A 26,074-nucleotide genomic window follows, 5' to 3' on the forward strand; every position below is an offset into this window, starting at 1 on the left:
GAACAAAATAATTGTAATCTGTGCTTATTCATAAATATATACTGAATAGCATAATATTACATGTATTAGGCTGGTGGTATCGTTCTTGCGGAGATAAATTAAATTATTTGATAATTTACCTGCAGTACTAACTCTAATTTCCTATTATACGTGGGGTAGGGTTGGGTTGGAAATGGGAGTAAGGTGTTTCTAAGTTCAAACTTTTTTCACAGCCTAATCCAACCAGCCTTTCCTGAACAATTTTAATAGTAAAAGATTAATTGGGGGAGGGGAGGAGCCCCCCCCCCTCCAACCACGATACCACATCTTTGATGTCTATGGCAGCGGATACATGCATGCATATATGTACATACAAATTTATGTACCTGACAGCATCCCTCTTAGATTTCTTGTACATAAAACATAAAGTTGATTTGGTCAAGCCCAATATAGCAACAATTTTGAAATATCTTTGAAAATAAAGAGGAATTAAGGGCTACAAACTGCTAAAAAATTCAAAGGGACCAGATTAATATTTTTAATCGGGTTAGAACTGGGGTTTGGGTGCAGGATGTGTGGAAATATTTTGTGGTGTATATTCCATATAGGCAAAAAGGCTGTAGGCTACACATCATTTTTTTTTAAGGATAGAAATTTGGTTGAAAAGGGGGGAGAAAAGTTGATGATAAATGTTGTCTATTAATTTCATTTTTTTGCAAATGCCAAAAAAAAAAAAAAAAAAAAAAGCATTTTTGACAATGCGCATTTTTGTACCCATACTTACAGTCTAACTTTCTGTTTAATGACAAAAATATTTCTATAACTGGAAATAAAAATTAAGCCAAGTTCAAGTGTTATATTAGGTCTGCATCAGCCTCCTTGCTTACCCATTACTTGCGCCTCAAGTTAAATCTGTGACATCACACTAGCCGACACATTACATGTAGTAGAAAGTAATAATATTATTATACGCCAATGACATTCTAAACAATCTATTACTAACACTGTACCTTTTGGCATGAATGGAGGATTAATTAACAGGTTATATCAGAGATGAGCATATCAGTTAATAGTTATATGTAATTAAATAATAAAAGATTGAAATTAAAAAATAAAAGAGACCCGAAGAAAAACCGCTTGTTGACAAGCTTGAACAAGTCCTGAATCATATGAAACATATCCTGATCAATTTAAGCATTTTTTTTTTTTTTTTTTTACATATAATGAAAAAAAAAACTGTTTATCTTATGCAGTTGCCATGGAGAAATTAACTTGCTTATATACTCTCAATTTAGTTATAAAACCATATAACAAGCAATAATTTTTTTTTTTACTTTAATAAAATTGTTATGCAGAGTCTACATGTATTACTTGTATATCTACATATGTACATTAGAAACTTTCGGTCGGGTTCAGTTTAATTTTGATCGGGTTAGCTAATACATTGTCGAGTCTTTTGATTAGACTGGCTTGCCTGTCTGATATGCGCGATATATTTCGAACGATAGAGACAGGCAATACCAGTCTATTGATCAGCATGGAGATGGTTTGATGGTATGATAATATTTTTACAGTTTCATTTTCTAAACTTTCCAGGAAAGTTTCCTGCATTTTGTACAATGGCTATTTATATGCCGTATATTTTCCCATGAATTTTTTTTTTAATTATGTTTTAAAATTCTGACCATTTTTAACTGCCTAGGGTGAGATTTATGACAGAGACATATAAAACCAAGTCTCTGAATAAATTAGATTTTGTTTACTTGTTTGCATTTATGCATTTATTTTTATTATAGTGTGTTCGGTACCACATAACATGCGAGAATACCTTCTCCAGTATGTTGGAGAAGATTAGCAAGAAAAAAGCGGGTGAGAAAATGAGAAGTTGACAGAAAAAGATTTTTTTCGTTATGGAAAGGGACATGTACAACATCCATAATGGTAAGAAAAGATAATTATTTATAGTCATATTTATTTGTTTCTATAATGTTTCTTTCGATAACTTTTCACTCATATTGAAAAGCCAGCACTTGAGAACCTCTGTACTCAGGACCCTTGAGCAATGAGTAATTTTGTTCATGCCAGCACCTACTACAACATGGGACCTCAGTTTCATTTGAACACCAGTCTCCACATCCTGCAGTGGGATTCGAACCCCTGATGTTAGGATCAACTCCTATATCTGTGACTCTAAACAAACACTTTAACCACTGCGCCATGCAAGCAGCTAATCATACATGTATTCCTTATGATGTGAGCTAGCATTATGAAAATTACACGTGCTGTAGAGCATAGGTTGCTACATAGTTCTTTGTATGTTGCACTAAAAAATATGGTGTTCATCAATGATTCATTTTGGTGTGTGTCCTGCGTAAGTTATGCACAAATTTTGCTCAGGACGCATTATTTTAATAAATTTACATCCCAATGGATGCAATAAATTTATAGAAGAACGTGTATTATTTGGTATAATCCGATTCTAAACTTGACCGATTGCATCATATCCATGTGCTAAGCGATATGCATGAACAATTTTAACAGGTATATATAAGGTTGCCAACAACAGGTCAGATTTCACAATTGCAGCCAATTAACCAGCAATTATCAGAAAATATTTGAAAGTTAGATAGCATAGTTGGATTATCACTGATTATGTCTATACTGTGGAACATTTCTGAAGCGAATACTATACCTTTGTAAAAGCTATACATGTAACCTGTATCATTTTTTTTTTGTTTTTTCCTTACAAGCTAAGAAGTTTAAAATATAATCATTTTTATTTGACTGTTTTTTCATTTCTTCTTAAAATTTCTTTGCTTCATTCTGCTTCTGTGCATTTTATGACTGATATATTACAATGTGTGAGATCGTATGTACGATCTAAACATAGAACCAAAGTGCACAGTTGACAATATATTATATTTATGACACAAAATCATGTACTCTTACTTGGACAATTGATAGTAAAATTATAGAACTACTCACAGCAACAATAAAGCATTTGCTCTTTCGTGCAATAACTTTTTATATTTCACCAGAATTTCCTCTGTAATATCTAATATATGACCCTTGGATTTGGATGCACTGATTTTGTCATGGGACTCATTGTTGTCATTAAGGGGGGTCCTTTGGACCCATGATAACCATTTTCAAAATGAATCACTGGTTCATAGGTCTGGGACTAAAAGTTTATGAGGGCATACTATCTTAATATCACCCACCCATTATCGTCTGATCAGCATGATCAGTACTATTTAGCAGGAAAACAAATATTTGAAGAGACATACTGTAAAAATAATTTTGTAAGATCTTGGAAAACATGTAATTTTGGAAGTAGATTGACATATAAGTATATAATTTTTTTTTGTGGATAACAGTTGATTAGGGTAGGTGGTCACTGGTGAGATTTTGACCCATTATCTGATTATTTTTCATACTTAAGTTTTGTTCAAGTATATGTCAGTGTTTGTTATGCTACAACGTTTTCTGGGTAATTTTCTCTATGGAATACCTTTTTACAAGATTTCTTTTTTTTTTTAGAATTATTTATTGAATTTGCAGAATACATGTGTTCGACTTACAAGATATATGTGTTGGGTTATTTTGCTAGTTAGAACAATCTAACTGTGTCTCGGAACAAGCCCTCGATCACCACAGTTGGAATATGTCCCATATACTAGCAATGTAGCATTTTGGAAAGGATCCGCTCAGAAATGATTTTGAAGAAAAAAAAAAATTGCACTGAAAATAACTATCAAATTAATCATTACAAACCTTTTTGAGATTTTATAATTATGCCTTTTAACCTAAAAAATAATCCATATAAATAAGAAAATTCAACTCATTTTCTCAACCTTTTTTCCTCGCTTCAAATTTACACACCATGTTGAATTCGGAACTCTCTGGATTGTTCATTGAAAATGCAGTCAGTCCAAGTTATCGAACTTGCTTATTTTGCTACATTGCCAATACACGGAACAAATTCTATCATTAAACCAGGTCCGTAGGACAATATCATTTTAATGATTAGAATGTTCTATCTAGGTTATTGAGATCACAACAACAATATATAAACAAAATTAAAATTGAAATTATAATTCGCATCATCTCTTTTAAAAAAGAAAATATAAATTCCAGGGATCGACATTAACGGTTGTCCGATTGCCCGGGACAAGTAAATTCTTAGTTCGGGCAAGTGAAATTGTCGACATACTTGTCCGATCGGGCAAGTGAATTTTTCTCATACAAATGTACATATTTAGTTTACATTAATTTATAAATAAAACAATAGATTGAACACTTGATTCCCCCCACACACCTGACTGACAATGTTTTCAATTGAAATTTCTTGGTAGCGTTTCTGGATTATACCGTTCATTTAAAAAATCGAGTTCATTATTTTCTTTCGTAGTAAATACGCTCTACGTCTAACAAATTTTGTTAACTTCTTATTTATTTATTTATTTATTTATTCATGCACAGAATATAAGTACGTTGTAACACGATGTATCCTGATCAAGATAAGAGGTACTAAGTATGTTTCGTAGCAACTATCTTCCTTCAGCGTTGCTTCACAGTTATCTCTGAGAATCACGAATCGCAAAATGATCCTACCGCAAATAATTTTCAAAAATATGAATTTTATTAAAAGGAAACGGAGGGTTATTGCTGTATGGCAGTGTGTGTTAACAGGTTATATTTACAGCGATATACGTTTTTGTACAATTTTTTTCAGGTATCTCAAAATGCCAAATTGACAGTAGTGTATTTCGTCACATTTTTTTTTTCTTTCCATAACATTTACAGAATTAATAATTTTTTTCTTAACTTCTATCCTAATTTTGGGCAACCAAGTTTTCCATTCGGACAAGTCAAAGTTTGAGATCACTTGCCCGAAGGGCAAGTGAATCTGAAAGTTAATGTCTATCCCTGAATTCATATTATTTTGTAAAACCAAAAAATATTGGTTTAAATATACATGTACTGACAATGAAAAAAGAGACAATAATTCTCAAATAAAGAATAATTTTAAAACATTGAGTGCACCTACAAGCACAGATCCCATGATTTGTAATAAAATGCACACACAGGCATGTAAACTGAAGGAAATCAAACATAGATTTTTACTGATTAGCTAATATACATGTAGAACTAGTTTGAAACTAAATACTCGTACAAATACAAAAGAAAAAAATAATTATTTTCCAAGCAAATAAAATGAAGAAATTAAAAGTTTTTGATTTTATTTTGATTTAAAAATTATCAAAGAATATTTAAGTCGAACTTCATGAAAAAGAAAAGCTGAAATCAAAATATTTGTATCAATTTAAATGTCATGCTTGATAAATTTTGGAAATACTGACAGATACACCCTTTTATTATATACCCAAGTGTGTATCACTCAATTTTACTGTAGATTTCGTACAATCACTTGACGGTGTGATCCGACTTTCTGGATCACCACACTGTGGTTTTCTGAATCCGTATCACCCCTCTCTGATACTGATGACGTAGTACACAGAAACATGACGTTATTTTTCATGCGCATCAAAAAATTCCTTGACAAAATGGTTTGTTTAATAGAAAAATTGATCTCAAAAGTTTTTTTAAAACTATATTTTGCTAGTTGTAATGGGGTATATAATAAATTTATCATTATAACAGTAACTTGATCCGAAGAGCCGTATCACGTCTTCGTGTCTCGTTTGATCTGATGATCCGCGCCTGTCAACTCGACGTGATATGACTCTTCGGATCAAGTTACTGTTATAATAATGTATATGCATAACACATATACATGACTAAAATTGTGTAAATTTTTAGAGACTTTGGATATGCATGGTGTCAAACTTTGTCTCATTTTAATATAAAATGAAAAAATTATAACCGATTAAAAATATTGTGATCTGTATTGTAGCATAAATATTGTGATACCTAATATAGTATATTAGATATAGAATAGTAGACAAAAGTGTATTATCCCAGCCCTTTATATTTGCAGTGCAGTATAAAACAGTTCAATTATATAATAATGAAGTCAAGAGAATATGTAAATTAATAGATTTTGTTTTCATTTTTGCAGGAGTGTCTGATGGAATTTGTCATTTCATTAATAAATAATGCTGATAAAGATGCAAACTCAGCAATTGTGCCTAAAAAGTGACAGCTTTGACAAGGAAATATTATACATATATTACATGGCTTCGAGGGCAACATACCAGAATATTTGCCCCCGAGGTGACAGGAAAGCCCTGGAGTGTTATGTCGCCCGATGCCGAAGGCAGAGGGCGACATAACACTCCATGGCTTTCCTGTTACCGAGGGGCAAATATTCTGGTATTGTTGCCCGAGAAATCATGTAATATATGGTATATAACATTTTTAAAAAACCAAAATCGGACATATGTATTGAAGACTATGAACCTGTGTAAATATCTGGAAAAAACATGCAAATTGTTTTTTAAATACATGTAGTTGATTGGTGGGTACCAATTGTTTCGATAATAATGCTAAGGAACATTAACACTATTGTTGTTAAAATGATAACGGGGGACAGCTGAAAGTTATGAAGGCTGATTTCTCTTCCTCTATAAATAATTCCGAAATATTCCGTCTTGTTTCATTGCAGAATGTTTTCAGCACGCTGACACTTGTGCTTATAACTTTTGTTGTATTTACGGAATTTTTCTCCTCAATCAAACTATCTAGTTCCTCTGAATTTAAATGAACAAAAAAAAAAAAAACGTAGACGTTTTCCAGACATTTTCATTTTCGCGGAACTGTTTACGTTTGCTTAGCAACTGCCTCTGTGAATTTCGAACCCGATTTAATTAATATGCAGAATGATTACACGCGAGGGAATATAACGGTGTTCAGGAGGGCAACATAACTGTTTCCGGTGTAATATAACTATATCCGGCGTGATTCAGCAGTTTTTCAGGGCATATGGATAAAAATATCATATTTGTGATATAATGGGAAAACTTCTTCAAAAATGTTATATTATACATATATTACATGGCTTCGAGGGCAACATACCAGAATATTTGCCCCCGAGGTGACAGGAAAGCCCTGGAGTGTTATGTCGCCCGATGCCGAAGGCAGAGGGCGACATAACACTCCATGGCTTTCCTGTTACCGAGGGGCAAATATTCTGGTATTGTTGCCCGAGAAATCATGTAATATATGGTATATAACATTTTTAAAAAACCAAAATCGGACATATGTATTGAAGACTATGAACCTGTGTAAATATCTGGAAAAAACATACAAATTGTTTTTTAAATACATGTAGTTGATTGGTGGGTACCAATTGTTTCGATAATAATGCTAAGGAACATTAACACTATTGTTGTTAAAATGATAACGGGGGACAGCTGAAAGTTATGAAGGCTGATTTCTCTTCCTCTATAAATAATTCCGAAATATTCCGTCTTGTTTCATTGCAGAATGTTTTCAGCACGCTGACACTTGTGCTTATAACTTTTGTTGTATTTACGGAATTTTTCTCCTCAATCAAACTATCTAGTTCCTCTGAATTTAAATGAACAAAAAAAAAAAAAACGTAGACGTTTTCCAGACATTTTCATTTTCGCGGAACTGTTTACGTTTGCTTAGCAACTGCCTCTGTGAATTTCGAACCCGATTTAATTAATATGCAGAATGATTACACGCGAGGGAATATAACGGTGTTCAGGAGGGCAACATAACTGTTTCCGGTGTAATATAACTATATCCGGCGTGATTCAGCAGTTTTTCAGGGCATATGGATAAAAATATCATATTTGTGATATAATGGGAAAACTTCTTCAAAAATGTTATATATCCATTTATAACAGTTACTGGTACTGTCTGAATGCAGTGAAAGGATCCAGATGAACAGATGAAGAGATTAAGTACAATGTACATCAATTACTTGGATGAAGAGAATCTGCAACATGGGGTAAGGTATATTTGCTGCTTTATTAGTTATAAACTGTAAAATTAATTTGTTAGCAGAAAATAGACACAAAAGCTTTAATTAAAGCAAATCAGGGGTACCAGTAAATACTAACTTTTAAAGCATGCAGATACTCAGTGATAGACTGATAGTTTGATAGTATCATAAAAACCAAAAGAACTTCAGTGACTTTGAATTCCTGATAGCCCTAGCTGTTAATGAACTAGTTGCCCATTACAGCCTTTGGCTGCTTATGGAGTCATGACTTGATTGTTGCGGGAGGGGGGGGGGAGGAAATGAATTCCCAGTGGAGATGGGTATGAAGGTTAAAAATAGGGCCACAAAGAACCAGGTTATGGTGAGGCAGACTTGCCTCCTTACATTTTATTGTAATTATTTAACCCTTCACTCTTTATGAGTGAAATAATTCTCGAATGGGACATAAAACAACACTCAATCAATCGATCACACTTCACTCGCTGTTCACAGCACTTGTTGCTCTGTACTGGGCTCACTTAAGCAGGTTAAGTTCAGTTTGGTGTTTACTAGTCATTCCAATGATAAATAAGTCACTAGAACATTTTTTGTGAGTCGACTGCACACCAGTGTAACACCTAGGGATCAATTTACCTGGCATCTGTCTGTCTGTCCATCTGTCACACCTTATATCTCGAGAATTGTAAGAGGTTTAATTGTTTTTGATATTTGGTTAATATTTTGCTTGGCACTATGACTTTTTTAAATACCATGGTTGCCAATCTTGTGACCCTTGAACTTACCTTTGACCTACTTATAAAAAAGTTTGAAGTGCCAATATCCAGCATATTTTTGATAATTTAAAAGAGGTAAGTCTATGCTATGCTATGTGCACAATTTTTCATAAATTATAATGAAAAATACCAGCATTACAGTTCACTTGACCTTGACCTTTGTTTTACTTTTCAAAAAATACTTTGAATGGTTAATTTAACTTAAATGTTTTGATTTTCTAGAAGTAGTGTTTTGATAATTAGCATTGATGAGCTCATGACACTCTACTTTGAAACTTTTTGATATCCAGTTATCACACAAACTAAAACTTAAATCCTTTGAAAACAAATCAGGATCAGTATACCACAATGGGTGGTAATGTAGACTGACAATTGCAGTAAAGACAGCCTGAAATCTCTTTAGAAAAAACTGTTGAAAAGATTGCTGACCATTATATGGTGACGTCTCTATTTTAGTGAAAAATTCTTATTAATAAACAGGATGTAAAATGACATACAATTAAACAATCAATCCAACTACTGAGTGGGCTTTCTAGCTTGTGAACTACCAATTATGTTCAATTGGAAGTAATATTTGAATGTTTAAAATGTGATTGTACATTGTAGGAAATAATGTTCCTAAAGAAAAGTCAAAGAATGTATACATGTGAGATTCTGAAGTAGCTGTACATGATGAGTAGGAATTTGAAGTGAATTATGGGAAAAGGTATGTAATATTCCATTAGTTTGCTTTAAAGTTAGTGATTTTAACTCTGAACACACTGTGTAAAAGGAATTTTTCCACAATATTCCTTTATTCATGCTATATTGTAGGGTCCCTATATAAGCCACTCACTTAATCACTGTTCAGTGTAATCTGTTGTCACCTGTCTGTATAGACAGACTGAAGTATGCTACATAGCTCTTGGTAGCAACAAAAAATTGCTGTGTACTTCTTTCATGGCAGGAGAGAAAGATGCCAATGAAACTTACAACAGTTGCACAGGTCAGTGCAGTATACAAACATACACAAGTACACGTAACTGCAATAAAATAAATAAACAAAGGCAATGCAAGATAACCAGCATGAGCATGTGTCACCATTCCACTCCGATACCTGTGACAATAAAGCAGTCAGGTGTAACAAATGCGAAGAGTATACCCCGGTGCTGATATAGTAGATGATACATAATTGAATATGGTGTATGCCTATTTATGAGATGTGTTCAGCTTTAATTGATTGTTTTTCTCTGACAGTATGTACCATAGGTCATAGTCATTTATGGTATATGCAGTGGCGCCATGTTTATCCGAACACTTTTTGTTCTATGTTTATAAATATGAATTTTGAACCACCCTTCTTAGGTCTATTCAGCTATGAAACACACATTTGTTATACATGTACATGTATTTCAATTTTAGTTGTTTGATCAATAATAAAGAAAAAGAAGGTGTGTGTCATTAATTAAGTTAGAGTTCTCTCTTGTTGGGAAGAGATACTTGCCCTCCAGATCACAGCTTTAAATTGCAATCAAAACAAATCAACTCCTCTAAAGAGATATTCATTACATGATTTAGAAGACAAAGCCAATGGAGATAATTATTTCAGTTTAAAATGCTCCGCTAGCTTTAGAAAAGAAAAACTTTCAATTTGATAATTATTTTAACATCTAAACAGATTTTTATGAATGAATTTTCTATCTGAATTCTGATTTATGAAGTAAAATTGTTCAACATAAATAGCAATTTAAGATGTTCAGGTTACCTTCAAAGGAAATATTTAATTTGAGGGGTTACAGATGCGACTCATTTTACTCTATTAAAATACTCACTTTTAATCTAATATCATAAGCCATGCAATTTGTGTACATGTAGGTTTTGTGTGGTGGAAACTGCATCAAACTGATCGCGGATAGTTCATTAAGAGATTCTTATTGTTTTGTAAATAAATGTTATAAATTAAACCACAATGATACACAATGCCTATAGCATATTATTTCTTGTACTTTTTGTGCAGAGGCTGAGCTTATATACAAATAAATGATGTTCTGTATATTCATTGAAAAGGATTATAAAAATTTTCAAAAAAATTAAAAATGTAATTTGTAATTTAATTAATTACTTTTGCAAAGTAATTGTAATTTAATTAATTACATGTCTTAGAAAGCCTGTAATTTAATTGTAATTTAATTGAAGAAAAAGTCAAAGTAATTGTAATTTAATTAATTACTTTTTAAAGTAATTGACCCCATCCCTGCCTTCCAGATGCTATTTTTCGGGAATAGATTTTTTCCATGTCATTCTGTCTCATTAATCCAGAAATTCGTGTTCCGCATCCGGACGGTCGATTTCTACTACAAAACGTAATAGTTCTTTGAAAAATGACTCATTTATCCAGAAGGTAATTTTTCAAGAAATGACTTTTTCACACTTATCTTCAAGGGTTGAATTTTTCCTGGAATTTATCCACTGTATATATCTATAATACATGCAAATGTACTTGCTATTAACAGTGAGTACAATAAAATTTTCCCATTAAGTATATTAATTTTTTCTATGTGGTTTACTTTATGCCCAATTATCAGCAATTTCCTTAATGGCCATATTTAAGTATAAGAACTAGGTTTCTATAGCAGACAAAAGGTAAATATAAAAATCTTAAGTGCAAGGTACTTTATCACTGATTGAATGTTAATTAGGGCCTGCATGAAATGTTAAAGCTATATAGGATTCACATTGTCCATCTTTAAGTCTTTCAGCCAGCAATTAACACTTCAGTTGTGACACAATAAACAAGTTTTAATTTATGCAGTGTAATACTATACACGGTATTGATGCATACAGTAAATGAGATCATTAGAATGGTGTATTTATATACTGTATATGCTTGATATCAACAATTTTTCTTAGTGGTCTACTTTATGCCCGATTATAAGTGGTCTCCTCAATGGCTATATTTAAGTATAACATATGTATAAGTACAGGTTGCTATAGCAGACAAAGGTAAATATAAATATCTAAGTGCAAGGTACTTTATCACTGATTGAATGTTAATTAGAGCCTGCATGAAATGATAAAGCTCTATAGGATTCACATATTGTCCATCTTTATGTCTTTCAGTCCAGCAACACTTCAGTTGTGATACAATAAATAAGTTTTAATTTGATATGCAGCATAATATAATACAGGGTATTGATGCATATAGTGAATAAGATCATTAGAATGGTATATTTATTTATACAGTATATACTTGATATCAAGGGTTAATTCAATTTACTCAATTTTTCTCACTGGTCTACTTTATGCCTAATTATAAGTGGTCTCCTCAATGGCCATATTTAAGTATATAAGTACAGGTTACCATTGAAGACAAAAGGCATATACAAAACTCTAAAGACCATGATACTTTGATACTGATTGAATGCTGATCTGGACCCTTGAAAAGCACTTACTCTTAGTCTTATTTATATGACAATGTGTGGTTTGATATAAGTTAACTTAATTACTTAGGTAACCGTGGTAACATATTTCTATCTGTTTTTGTATGTTTTTGCATGAGCAAGGGCTTGGGTCATGCATAAACTTTTCACATTTTTCAACTTCTTCTCAAGAACTACTGGACCAGTTTAAATCAAACTTGTCACAAAGTATCTTTAAAATAAGGATGGCAATGATTAACTGGTTTATTAACTATTGAGAAAGATCATAACCAGTTCAAATTTTCATAACCAGTTTTATAACCAGTTACAATTTACATACTAAACACTTAGTAGATAGTAGGGATGGCAATCGTATACAGAATTGCAAATCGGTTAACCACAAAACGTTCCGACCGATTAACCGGTTAATCGTATCAAACTACACAATGTCATTTTCTTGACTTTTTTAGCTCACCTGAGCTGAAAGCTCAAGTGAGCTTTTCTGATCACATTTTGTCTGTAGTCCGTCTGTCCGTCTGTCTGTAAACTTTTCACATTTTCGACTTCTTCTCCAGAACCACTGGGCCAATTTCAACCAAACTTGCCACAAAGCATCCTTGGGTAAAGGGGATTCAAGTTTGTTCAAATGAAGGGCCATGCCCTCTTTCAAGGGGAGATAATTAAGAATTAGTGAAAAATGAATAGCATCTTTAAAAAATCTTCTTCTCAAGAACCACAGGGCCAGGAAAGATGAAACTCACATGGAAGCATCCCCAGGTAGTGTAGATTCAAGTTTGTTCAAATCATGACCCCCGGGGGTAGGGTGGGGCCACAATGGAGGATCAAAGTTTTACATAGAAATATATAGGAAAAATCTTTAAAAATCTTCTTTTCAAGAACAGTAAAGCCATGAAGAGTCATATTTTTATGGAAGCATCCTCAGGTAGTGTAGATTCAAGTTTGTTCAAATGATGACCCCCGGGGGTAGGGCGGGGCCACAATGGAGGATCAAAGTTTTACATAGAAATATATAGGAAAAATCTTTAAAAATCTTCTTTTCAAGAACAGTAAAGCCATGAAGAGTCATATTTATATGGAAGCATCCTCAGGAAGTGTAGATTCAATTTTGTTCAAATCATGACCCCCGGGGGTAGGGCGGGGCCACAATGGAGGATCAAAATTTTACATAGAAATATATAGGAAAAATCTTTAAAAATCTTCTTCTCAAGAACAGTAAAGCCATGAAGAGTCATATTTATACGGAAGCATCCTCAGGTAGTGTAGATTCAAGTTTGTTCAAATCATGACCCCCCGGGGTAGGGCGGGGCCACAATGGAGGATCCAAATTTTACTTAGAAATATATAGGAAAAATCTTTAAAAATCTTCTTTTCAAGAACAATAGAGCCATGAAGAGTCATATTTATATGGAAGCATCCTCAGGAAGTGTAGATTCAATTTTGTTCAAATCATGGCTCCCGGGGGTAGGGCGGGGCCACAATGGAGGATCAAAGTTTTACATAGAAATATATAGGAAAAATCTTCTTCTCAAGAACAGCAAAGCCATGATGAGTCAAATTTATATGGAAGCATCCTCAAGTAGTGTAGATTCAATTTTGTTCAAATGATGACCCCCGGGGGTAGGGTGGGGCCCAATGGGGGATCGAAAGTTTTACATAAGAACATATAGAAAAAAAAATTTCTTCTCAAGAACAGAAAAGCTATGTTAGTCTTATTGATATGGAAGCATCCTCGGGTAATGTAGATTCAAGTTTGTTCAAATGATGACCCCTGAGATAGGGAGGAGCTACAATGGGGGATCAAATTTTTACAAAGGAATAAATGGGAAAATTCTTTTAAAATCTTCTCAAGTACAACAAATTCATTTGTTATATTGACATGAAAGCATCATCAGGTAGTTTAAAATTCAAGCCCCCACCCCCCCTTTCATTACTGAACTGATTTGTGCCTTAGTCTAGCCAGTGTGCTCAGGTGAGCAATGTGGCCCATGGGCCTCTTGTTCAAGTAGCTCTATTCCTATGCACAAGAAGTCTTAAAAAAAAGATGTTAGAGGTCAAAATCATTCTATTTGTCTTTAGTCTTGATCATAAAACTACGCGCATATTTTTTTCAATAGACAAGAAAAAATTCAGAAAACCATGAACCATGCCTGAAATATTGTGGATAATTTTCCAGAGCGGATGTCACACAAGTTCATTCTTCATTATCACCATAATCAAAACTAAGTATAAAATGTATCACTTAATTTACAATGTTTGTATAATAATTTAATGTGATAGATAACTGCAAAAGATACACACACCAATTCACGGTGCTCAACGGTGATTATTATCATTCAAGAATTAGAGGACAGTCGGGGTAACGACATGATGTTTTAACAGTAATTAACATATCTCAGACTGACCAATTACCCTGCAATTTTAATCTGGAGAGCCATAATGACCTCCCAATCAGCCTAAATAAATAAATGAAAATGCTAAATTAAACATTTAGATAGGAATTTCTATTTTGAAAATGAATTTTAGTACATTGCTTTCAGTTTTACATATATTATAATTTTTTTCCAACTAATCGATTGCAGATTTTCTAACCGATTGCCATCGTTCCGACCGAGTAATCGGTTAGAAATTGCCATCCCTAGTAGATAGTTTTTGTCAATGAGTATTTGTATTTACTTTTTCAATAATATTTTCATTTTTTGAAATAAAACTTGTAACATGTTTCAAACTGAAATGTGACAATCAAGCAGTTACCATATCTTGCCGAATATAATATGCATTGGTTTAAGTATGCATCCCCTTTTTCAGCCTGATAACTTGGGGAAAATTGCAGCTCGGTTGTAAAGATTATTTGCTACAAAATCTTATTTCCTACAGGGCACAAGTTATTTAATAAAACATTAAGATTTTAACAGACTTGAAATTTCTTTGACAATAACTTTAAGATAAGTCACTTGACAACTTTGATATGTTGTAATCAACACACACCCAAAGCTTAAAAAAATGAAGAACGAAGGTTATAAATCGACCTCTCAAATATGAAACAGGGCTCTCAATTCTCTATAATTGGGGTCGTTCAAGGGCCTCACTCTCAATTCAAAAAAGGTACCTTTTTTCCCAATTAATGTGTTAATTTTCCCAATAGTCATTTCTCCCAAAAATTAAAGAAAATATAGCTGGATATATACTTAATAACTTAACTTGCTATTCATATTCCTCTGTTTTATAAAACAAATTTAGTTGATAGCAAAGACCGGAAACCCAATATATATGATTTTAAAGTACGTATAATGGATATTCCAAAATTTCCTAAAAGGTCTTTATTTTCCCAATCTTTACAGCCCAGCCCCATTCCCAAAAAGCAGTGTTAGATCGAGTCCTGTGAAAATGAAAACAATTATATGTACAGCAAATAAGAAGTGCCATATCTTGTAAAAAATGTGATTGGAATAGATAGACCATTTCTTTATCCAGGTGAATATCATTACCATGATTACCGCTACATTTTCAAAATGGTAATTATTTACCGCTACATACTCATTACCGCTGCAAAAAATGTACACATTACCACTACATTTAAAAGTTTACATTACGAATACATTGCCTCTTTCATTAGCCAATGGATTATGCATGTACAGATTGATACAAAGTACATGTACAACATATCCAAGCATAAGACCTTTTTCCACTGCTCACCATGGGAGACGAAAGTAGGGCTTAACAGGGTGGCTTTTTCCCACTTTTTTTATTAGTCCCCTACCAGTGAAACCAGAGGGAATTATAGGTTTCCTCTGAGTCTGTCCATCTGTCTGTCTGTCCCTCTTTCAGTCTGTCTCATTTGTTTTCTGCACTTTTTTCTAAACGCTTGCAGATTTTGAGCTGAGTTTTGGTATGTAAGTGTATCTTGATGAGTTACAGTTCAAGTTTGCATTTTGTTATGCTTCTGAATCAATGATTTTTAATGGAATTGTGGCAATTCAATTTTTAGTGGGAACCAGATTACACTTGCTGGTAGGGGACTAGTATTGCTAATGCAATACTTTAAGAATGCTTGTTTAATCTTAATTGTAGTAGGTATTTAAGTATGCAAGTACAGGGGTGTCGGCAAGTATTTGACATTGGGGAGGCGAAGTGGATCGAAAAAATCTGGGGGTGGGGGTCCTAACTAACTTGTTGTGACTTAAACTACTTAAATTTTCAGCCAAAATCTTGATATTTTTCCTATTAAGTCAATAGCCTAAAGGTATTTTCTGATTCAAAAAGAACAATTATTAAACATACAAAATAAATAAATAAAAATGTTTTATTTGTTTTTATTCACATTTCTTGTCATAAATATATACATATAAAAGCTGTAAGTTCATAAGAGAATCTCAGGCCAAATATACTTAATAACGAAATATTGTTAATTCCAGACCTATAAGGACCTCAGTTTTAAGTTACTATAAATGAAACAAAACCGGAAAATTCTTAAAAAGGATTTTTTCCCCCTCGAAACAGCAATTTCTCCGAAACTTAAGCGCGACGGTCACCTTAAACATAGGCTTTATGAAGAGATAAAGATATTTTTCTATGACTGTATAATATTTGTTTCTTGCCGAAAGAATGCAATTTAAAATGAACAGGCTGATTAATACCTCTTAACCCCTTCTATTTTTGAAATGCAGAAATACATGTATGTACGACATTATAGAAAAATCAAGTGAAGTTGTTTTAAATAATAATTTTGCCCAGTATTTTAGTATTTTCCTTTAATTCATACGATCATACTTTGTAATATTATTTGATAATTGTTTAGTGATTCATCAAAGATTTCCAAACATCGATCGACCAATTGACATGATTGATTCTAATAGACAATGAACATGCCTGTTATACGCGGGGGAAGGGGGAATACTTTTTTCTACTTTCAACACTTTTTTTTCTGAGAATAGTTTTTTTTTGCTTAAAAAAGACTCCCTACCCCTTCAACACACACGGTTTGTTGCTGTAAGGTCGAACTCGGGCAGATTCCCGTTTTTGAAAAGAACAAAAAATAAGGAAATGTAGAGAACCCCCATCTCCGCCCCAAAGAAATACAATTTCTCAAAACATTGCTAAAGCTGTGGGTCTGATGAAGAATTTGTAGCAAACCAGCACGTGGAGCGATGGATACCCTGCCTATTGTTTACACGCCCCAGGTATAGGTATATGTACTTGCGTCTTCGTAAACAATAGCTTTCACATTCTGCCGCTCCAATGAAATTCTATATTTTTCATTTATTTTTATTTTGTTGTTGCTGTTGGTTTTTTTTTTTTTCAAAATTATTGGGGCGGCGATCGCTGCCCCTGCCTACCCTTTGCCGACGCCCTTGAAGTACAATACTGTACATATAAATGCTTGTTCAAAATTAAGTTTTTCTCGTAATTTCAGCGCAATTCAACAGAAACTAAAAATTCAAGAACCTATTCGTAATTAATCTGATGTTTTTTAAATAGATTGATTGAAAGTACATGCAGTATAATTCGTACTATATAAAGGTACAGTGTTTAATTGATTTGTTACAAAAAAGAGCAATGACCATATCACCAATGCTAATGTAGTGGTAAATATTTTTAATATTTAATAAGTTCCACATTTTTTTTTCACAGTGAAATGGTAAAAAAGAAACTGCTAGCGCTACTGTGCAGACTACCATCAATCAACATTATCAACAAAATCAAGTAATCCTTCTGAGTAAGTGACCTGTAGTATTATCTGTTTTCACCTAGGCCAATATGAAAAGGATGAAAGTTATTATACTCAATACACAAGTTTGGAGATTATATCTCTCCAACAAGAGAAACACAGAAAGTAGCCATATCAGTGTGAAAGTGGCAGAGATTGTTGATAAAGTATACACAATCATGCATAAATAAATGTCAGAATGATGGCTTAATTAGGGCCTTTTAAAATGTATTTAATATTAAAGAAAGATTATACATGCATATTATGTCAAGCAATGATGATTTTGGTGATCATATTGAGCTATACTTTAGTAATACAGGTTTTTGGATGCTTGAGTCTCTGATTAACAATATATATGTAGTTTTTGGAGACCAGGTCTTCCAATAATCTGTCAGAATTCCCATGGGTACCAATTGCAACCTGTTATTAGGCTAGCAGACCTCTTTTTATATTCATATGAAGCAGAATTTATTCAAAATCTTACACATGAGAAGAAGAAAACACTTGCTGTGGTCTTGAACTCGTGAGATATATCGATGATGTATTATCAATTAACAATAGTTATTTCCATTCATATGTCAACTCTATATATACCAGGGTTGGCAAAAAACTGGGAAATACTCATATTTCCCAGGACGGTGGGAAATACTGGTAATTACCGGGAATTACTGGTATTTCTCGGGAAATACTGGGAAATAAGAAATAGCTACATATTTCATTCATATTGACATCTTATTGGCTAAGATATCTACCTGGTATCACTGTCCCTGATTTAAAAAAAAATTCCAAGTAATTCATTTGTATAATTATAAAACAGTTTATTCATATACCAGTCATGAGTGTCATTTGTTTGATGCTTTAGTCAGTTGTAGTCTATAAAGGTCCATAAAATGAACCCAAAGATCCCAATTGGGTTTTTTAAGTAACTAAAAAGGGATCTAGGAAATTCTTAATTGTAGAGTATGGTATAAATATCTTCTTTCTTCATTATTGTTACTTTAAGCTTTGGAGCTTATCAGTCTGTACATGTACAATATGATACAAATAGATACAGTACAGAAATGGATAATAATATCAAACCTAAGAAGAAGCCTTTCAGTTCTACTCAAGGTAATTATCTCTCAAAACAGGAGCACAAAACTGTCAAGAGCAATTTGTTAAAACAACATGATTGATTGTAATAACTCCAGTGTTTAAAGAAGGATTGAAATGAGTTTGTTTTGTTCTTGGATTTATAATTAATAAACTTAATAATTTTACAAAACTGAAAAGAAACTTGACTTGGAAAACTTAAGTTTCACACAGCCAGGGAAATGTTTCAGAATGCTTATGGGTATGGGACCTTGAGTAGTGATACATTCTGAATATGTTAAATTGCAATTTGAGACATATTCAATATTATTCATCTTCTGTTTTTATGTTAATTTTATTTTTGAATTTTGTATAAGATTGAAAGAATTAAAGAAATAAAAATCTTTAACTTTGTATTTCCCAATATTTCCCAGTTTAGACAAAATTTGTAGTATTTCCCGGGACGGGAAATACCGGTATTTACCACTGGTAATTACCACCACTGGTATTTCCCGACCAACCCTGATATATACCCCAGTGAGCTTGAAATAAAAGATACCACAGAGTCTGACACATCTGTTTCATGTTTGGATATTATTTATTTCCATCCCTAATTAAAATTTTATAAATTGATTATGTACATGTAATATTAAATGCATGTTTCTTGGAAAGTAATGTTCCAAGTGTTTCCTTACTGCTCTTAAGGATTTTCATGGTATATCAGATTCTTGTTTATTATCCTTTTCTAAGTGTTACTTTTCTCTAAGCAGTAAACAGGCAGTTGTATCACTAATGATAGGTGGAGACACATATCAAGTTACCTACAGTTACAGCCAAGGTTTGATGAAGGTGGCAGAATCATCTGGAGTCTGCCAGCAGGAGTGACCAGTCAGCAGTGGATACTCACTCCTCTATGGCACCTGATCCCACCTCGGATGTTTTTGAGGTAGAGGTTGCACTGCTCAAATCATAATTTGAATGGACTTTTGAGCTTAAATACTGTTCATTGTCTCCATATTTCGTTTTATAAAATCTAGTTTTAATTAGGATGATTGAAAACAAATGAATCATCAATCCCTTTGAGAGAAGACACTTCCTAGATTGTACAAATTTATTCTAAAAAAAATAGTGGAATCTTTAAAATTATTACGAGGGGAAAGAGTCAGTGTTTCATTTAGAATCCTGACGTGCAGTGATCAGTTGCCTATATATTAGAGATCCATTTTTCTTTCTTCGTATTATTAAGATTTTTCCAGTATGTGTTTTTTCCTCTTATATTTTTGGTATTTATTATTTAAATTTTGAGCTGATTAGTGCATCCAAATAAACAGTTGTAGACCAGTATATTGAACATGTCCTACTAGCAGGTTTATGAAATATATGGAAATAACAAACAGTATTAAAGCTCAAAAGTTCGTTCAAACAATACAATTCAGGAGCAGAACAATAGGGACCTCTAAAACATCAGAGGTGGGATCAGGTACCATGGAGGAGTGACCATCCTCTGCTGACCGGTCACACCCGCCATGTGCTTCCTGGCATGATCCGGGAAAAATTAGAAAAATCCGTAGGCAATTCAGTGTGTAAATAATGGCCTGAAAATTAGATTTAAAACGTCAATCAGCACTTGACATAATGACAGATTGTATTTTCTGACAAGCAACAAGGTCATTGTATCGACCATATAACTTTTGTAATGATGACTTTAAACAAGACTGATGATATTCTTGTTTCATCAACTTGTTTGTCAGTAACTTACTTTGTTTTAGAAATTGTTCATAGGTAGAGCATGCTCTTGCGTATCGAATCAACAAAGAGATATGAACCCTGTATGCAGGTGATGAGGGTATATTGCTGCATAAGTAAGGGAAGTTGATGATTGAAAAGTTAGTCATAGTTTGTTGTTAGGTTACCATTAACCTCTTTTTATAGTAAATTATCAAAATATGAAACAGATGTGTCGGACTCCAGGGATAGACATTAACTTTCATATTCACTTGTCCTTTGAGACAACAAATTTTGACTTGTCCAAATGCAAAACTTGGTTGCCCAAACCTTAGAAAGAAGAAAATTTGGGTAATTTAATTTATTTGCAATAAAGTACTTTCTATTGGCAAGTTAACGGCCAGAAAAAATGTTGATGTGTCAGTTATCCTACAATTGTAAATTATGTACATGTATACCACTGTCCTTTCATTTATCCTGAAAACTTGCACTGCCATGCAGCAGTATATATTTTCTTTAAAATAAAATTCATATTTTAAATATATATATATATATATATATATTATTTTGATTTTTTTTCTCTGGAAAACTGAGGCCACACTAAAGGAAAACAGTTGTTATGTTTTGAAACACACATATCCTGATAAGAATACATCATTTGCCGAGAATAACTGGTGTTCTCTGAGTGAAAAAACAAACTATTCTTGTTTAAGAAACTATTTTTGATATGTTCTTGGCAGAAAGTGTTATTGTTTTGTTTAAAACTATTGCAAGATATGAAAAAAAATTTTTTTTTATCTGAAATATTCACTTGCCCAATCGGACAAGTACATTGGCATTTTCACTTGCCTTAACTGGGAATTTACTTGCCCCGGGCAATTGGACAACAGTTAATGTTGATCCCTGGACTCTGTGGTATCTTTAAATTATCAAGATCATTGGGATAATTGTGTTGAAATATGAATGGAAATAATTAATACCGTAAAGTCACGTGTATTGGACACACTTTTTTTTCAGAAAAATTGTTCAAAAGTGTGGATGCGTGCATTGCATAGGAACTAAATTCAACCCCTTTTTCTGGACATTTTTTCTTAACTCTTATGAGTGATTTTCACTGTTATCACATTGTAAGTTTATTACATATTCCCCAATTCTTGAATGATAGTCACGTATGACAGATTGCTGGTAAATAAATCAACAAACAGAAATATAAAAAGATATATCCATTAAAATGATATTATTCAAAATTAAATATATATATATATATATATATATGTATATTTAAAATAAATTATCTTTTTCTAACTTGGATATCATCACTGCCAAATTTAACTCCTCTCGACCCTAATGTAGGTCATATTTGTTTATATAACAATTTCCGGCCATTTGGTTTCGAAACAACTGCCATTTTAAACAATACACTTGTTATCAGTAAAGTTTATTTAATGATAAATATTTTACACACCTTTTTAATTACCTGGTATCACTTGTATACATAAGTGTGACATTAATTACACTTGGGATGATTTGTTTACGTACACACAGACACCTGCTTGGAATGCATTTTCAGCACAATATCGTAAAATGCTTAGGGTTATAGGGAAAAAAAAATAAGGGACTTAATTTTTAATTTATACCATAACAATTAAAATACAGACTATACTTAAATACTTATAAATAAAGCTTATATGTAAACTGAATTTTCCAAGAAAATTAAAAGTTGTATCCTACTTTCGTTTTTGAAATAATACGAATATTTAACATTTTAAACTTTTTCTTTGGAATAGTTGTGCTGTGAAAATAAGAGATACATCCGCATTTTTGGGGTAGCGTTTTATCCATAGGAACTGCATTTTTCTCAGGATTTTCCCCCCAATTTTGGGGGTGTGTCTATAACAAGACTACGCCTTTACACGTGACAATATGGTACTTCGTCAATATATCTAAATGTTAAAGGTGACAGCATGTATTTTCTTCTTCTCATGTATAAGATTTTAAATAAATTCTGCTTTGTATGAATACAAAAATAGGTTTGATAATAACGGAGCACAATTGGTACCTATGGAAATTCCAAGAGATTTTTGGAAGACCTTGTCTCTAAAAATCACAGAGATATTGTCAATCAGAAACTCAAGAATCTTTTTAATATCAACTTCAGAGTACTTGTGTGTACAATCAGTGTTTTTTACAAATAATTTTGCAAATGACCAATGACAAGATAAGTTAATTTTTGAGTTCCACTTTTAATGAAAAAGCAGCTGTCAATAAACAAATCTCTCATCCATACAAAAAACAAAAAAGCAAACCAAGGGTGATAATCTCAAAACTTAAGCATTGATCTGTTCGAAATATTTTTTTTATTGACACACGTTTAAGGATAAACAACAATACTTGATATCGCGATTACTTAAATTAGCCGAACTCTTTCATGGAGGTAGGAAACATCTGTTGGATGGGGGCAGTGTACTATTGAATGGAATACATGATCGATCATTGTGGAATTTATAAGGACTGATAAGAAAGAAATCCTAGAGAAATATCTTGCTAAACATGCGCTGAACCAGCCTTATAAATTTTTGAGAGGAGCTAGTCCTATATGTTACATTTTTTTATGATACTTTTTACTAAGCGGACTTTTCTTATTAAATTCTAAATGAAAATCGTTACTTTTGAAAGTTGATAAAATACTCTAAACTTTCCTTATTTGACAATCTACTATTTGGAGTTCAACTCTTGGCAATACATTGTAGTTTCGGCATAATGATTGTTCGAATCATTCCATTGTCACCACTGTAATGTTATGCCCCAGAAATCTTGTGAGATTTAGAGCTTCCTTGACTCCCATGCTAAAGAGCGGTTGTAAGTTAGATAACTGCGAGATACTCGCAATACTTGCAAATACTGGTACTTTTAATTCAATTCACATGTGCTCACTTTTGAAATGCATTCACAATTCTTTATAAAGTTGGTGACATTATGTATGAAAATATCATAAAGTCTAGTTACATGTTTAAACTATGCTTGTGGTATGCATTTTTTTTTCTTGAACAGTAAAGGAAGGGATGAGAGAGTTCATTGAGTGTCATAAACTTTCATTTGTATGTTATTTTTTAGAGATGGAGTAGTACACAAGCACAATTTTTTAAAGAAAGAAAAGTCAATGGAATGAATCTAAAGAAAAGGTGAAGTGAATTGTCACTCATTATATTTTTTTTTAATGTGGACATGGTCATTATTTTAGTTATGTCATAACCTTCTTATCAATTTTAAGCAGTGCAGACAGATGCATTTCTTATTGCTTTGAATAGAATAAATTATCAAAAAAGTTTGTATATGTTTTTTGATATAGAATTTAAATTAAAAAAAAAAACAAATTATCAATTACTGAAGTTTTGAATTTCAGTACACTAGAAATTTTTCTACCCTGCCATGAATATGGCTGGGGCATATAGAGTTTATCATGTCCGTCTTCCATCCTTCCAACCTTCTGTCTGTCCTTCCATTCCGCTTTGCTTTTAGCTCAGTTCAAAACTAAGTTTCAAAGACACTATTCAAGATATTTTTATCAATCTTCATATGCTGATACATATTGATGAGAGGTATTCAATTTCATCAACATTTTTTTTACCTTGACCGTTCCTTTAACTTTGACCTCACTTTTCTTAAATTAGTGTTTAGCTCAGTTTTAAAGAAACCATTCAAGATAGTGTAATCAAACTTCATATGCTGATACATACTGAATCAACATTTTTTTACCTTGACCTTTCCTTTGACCTTGACCATACTTATCTTAAATAAGTGTTTAGCTCAGTTTTAAAGAAACCATTCAGGATAGCGAAATCAAACTTCGTTTGCTGATACATACTGATGAGAGCTATTTAACTACATCAACATTTTTTGATCTTGATCTTTCCTTTGACCTTCACCTCACTTTTCCTAAATTAGTGTCAAACTTCATATGCTGATACAGACTGATGTAAAGTATTCGACTGTATCAACATTTTTGACCTTGACATTTCATTTGACCTTGACTTCATTTTTCTTGAAATAGTGATTAGCTCAGTGTTAAATAAACGGTTTCCATTCAAAATATTTTTATCAAACTTATTTTGCTTATGCGTATTAGTGAGAACTATTCAACTGCATCAAAAATGTATGACCTTGAACTTTCCTGTGACCTGGACCTCACTTTTCTTAAATTTGCATTTTGCTTAGTTTTAAAGAAACCATTAAAGATAATTTTATGTGAGCTTATGCACTTAACAGAATTTGGTGAGAATTTATCATCTATATCCAACTTTTTCGATTTCAATGTTAAAGAAACTATTTTAAGATATTCTCATCAAATTTCATACACTAATATGCCCACATGGTGCAGTGGTTAAAGCTCTAGAGTTGCTGAGTAAGGAGTTGATTCTTATGTCGCTGGTTTGAATCCCACTGTGGGACGTGGAGACCGTATAAACCGAGGTCCCATGTCACAGTAGGTGCTGGCACGAAAAAGATCCCTCACTGCTTAATGGCCCTTAGTGCCGAGTATAGGTCAAAATTTGCAGCTCTCCACCGGCAAGAGGTGGCGTCTCCATATGAGTGAAAAATTCTCGAGAGGGATGTTAAACAATAGACAGGCAAATAAAAATTAATATACCTTCAGCGGGGCATTCATGTCCTATGGACATATTTCTAGTTTTGCCCTCTTTTACATTTGTACATGGATATACTTTTTATTTTTGCTCTGTAAACAACAACAACAAAAACATTATACCATATGATATGCACAAAATTATATGCTAGGATTGCCTAGGAATGTATTGTGAAAGATGCATTTCAGCTGACAAATGTAGCATCTTTAAGCCAGCTTTTTAAATTTTTTTCTGAATGACTTTCAGGTACTTCTCTTATATTTGCAACTCATTTATAGGGATGTATTAGTATGGTAGCCTGTCTGCCAACACCTTGTAGATGAGATTCTAGCACAAATTGTGTGAAATGGTTCTCTTAATTGACATGAGAAGGTCACCATTTTTTATCAAGATAAAAATTACTTGTATGTCTTGTAATAACATTATTTAATATATCCCTTTCATAGCACACATGTTTCTTTCAAAGAGAAGAAAGCATTTATATTTTTTCAAGGTCAGTTTTCTCATGGATGAAATGCAAACTGTACTATTTGAAATAGGTGGTATAGGTATTTCAGAGTCTGTATTACAGCTTGCCAGTTTATTGTTGGAGGGAATATTCTCAATAAATAAACTATGTAAAGATTTGCTTTTTAATGCAAAGTATTTTTATAAGTAATAACTTCATTTCAACTTACAAAGAACAGTTAATCAATGCATCTCACTTTGTATCTAATGCATTTTTAGAACACACATTTGTGGTTTAAAACATGTTGTAATAGTTTAATAATGCTATTCATTTTTTTTAATTGACAAGAAATGAAAATGTAATGATTATTTCAAAA

The 26,074-nt window shown here is 32.7% G+C and overlaps 1 long non-coding RNA gene across 1 annotated transcript; it reads left to right on the top strand.

The window, feature by feature from the left end:
• Positions 1-7,815: 7,815 nt before the first annotated feature.
• Positions 7,816-24,159, top strand: LOC133206290 (uncharacterized). The gene is made up of 4 exons (XR_009723735.1): positions 7,816-7,921; positions 9,295-9,394; positions 17,736-17,820; positions 23,722-24,159. It is a non-coding gene; the product is annotated as an uncharacterized LOC133206290 (long non-coding RNA).
• Positions 24,160-26,074: the final 1,915 nt, after the last annotated feature.

Source organism: Saccostrea echinata, unplaced genomic scaffold (genome assembly GCF_033153115.1).
Source record: "Saccostrea echinata isolate AGI-Se365-2 ecotype Australia unplaced genomic scaffold, CSIRO_AGI_Sech_v1 ptg000054l, whole genome shotgun sequence".
In the NCBI taxonomy this organism is placed as follows: Eukaryota; Metazoa; Mollusca; class Bivalvia; order Ostreida; family Ostreidae; genus Saccostrea; species Saccostrea echinata.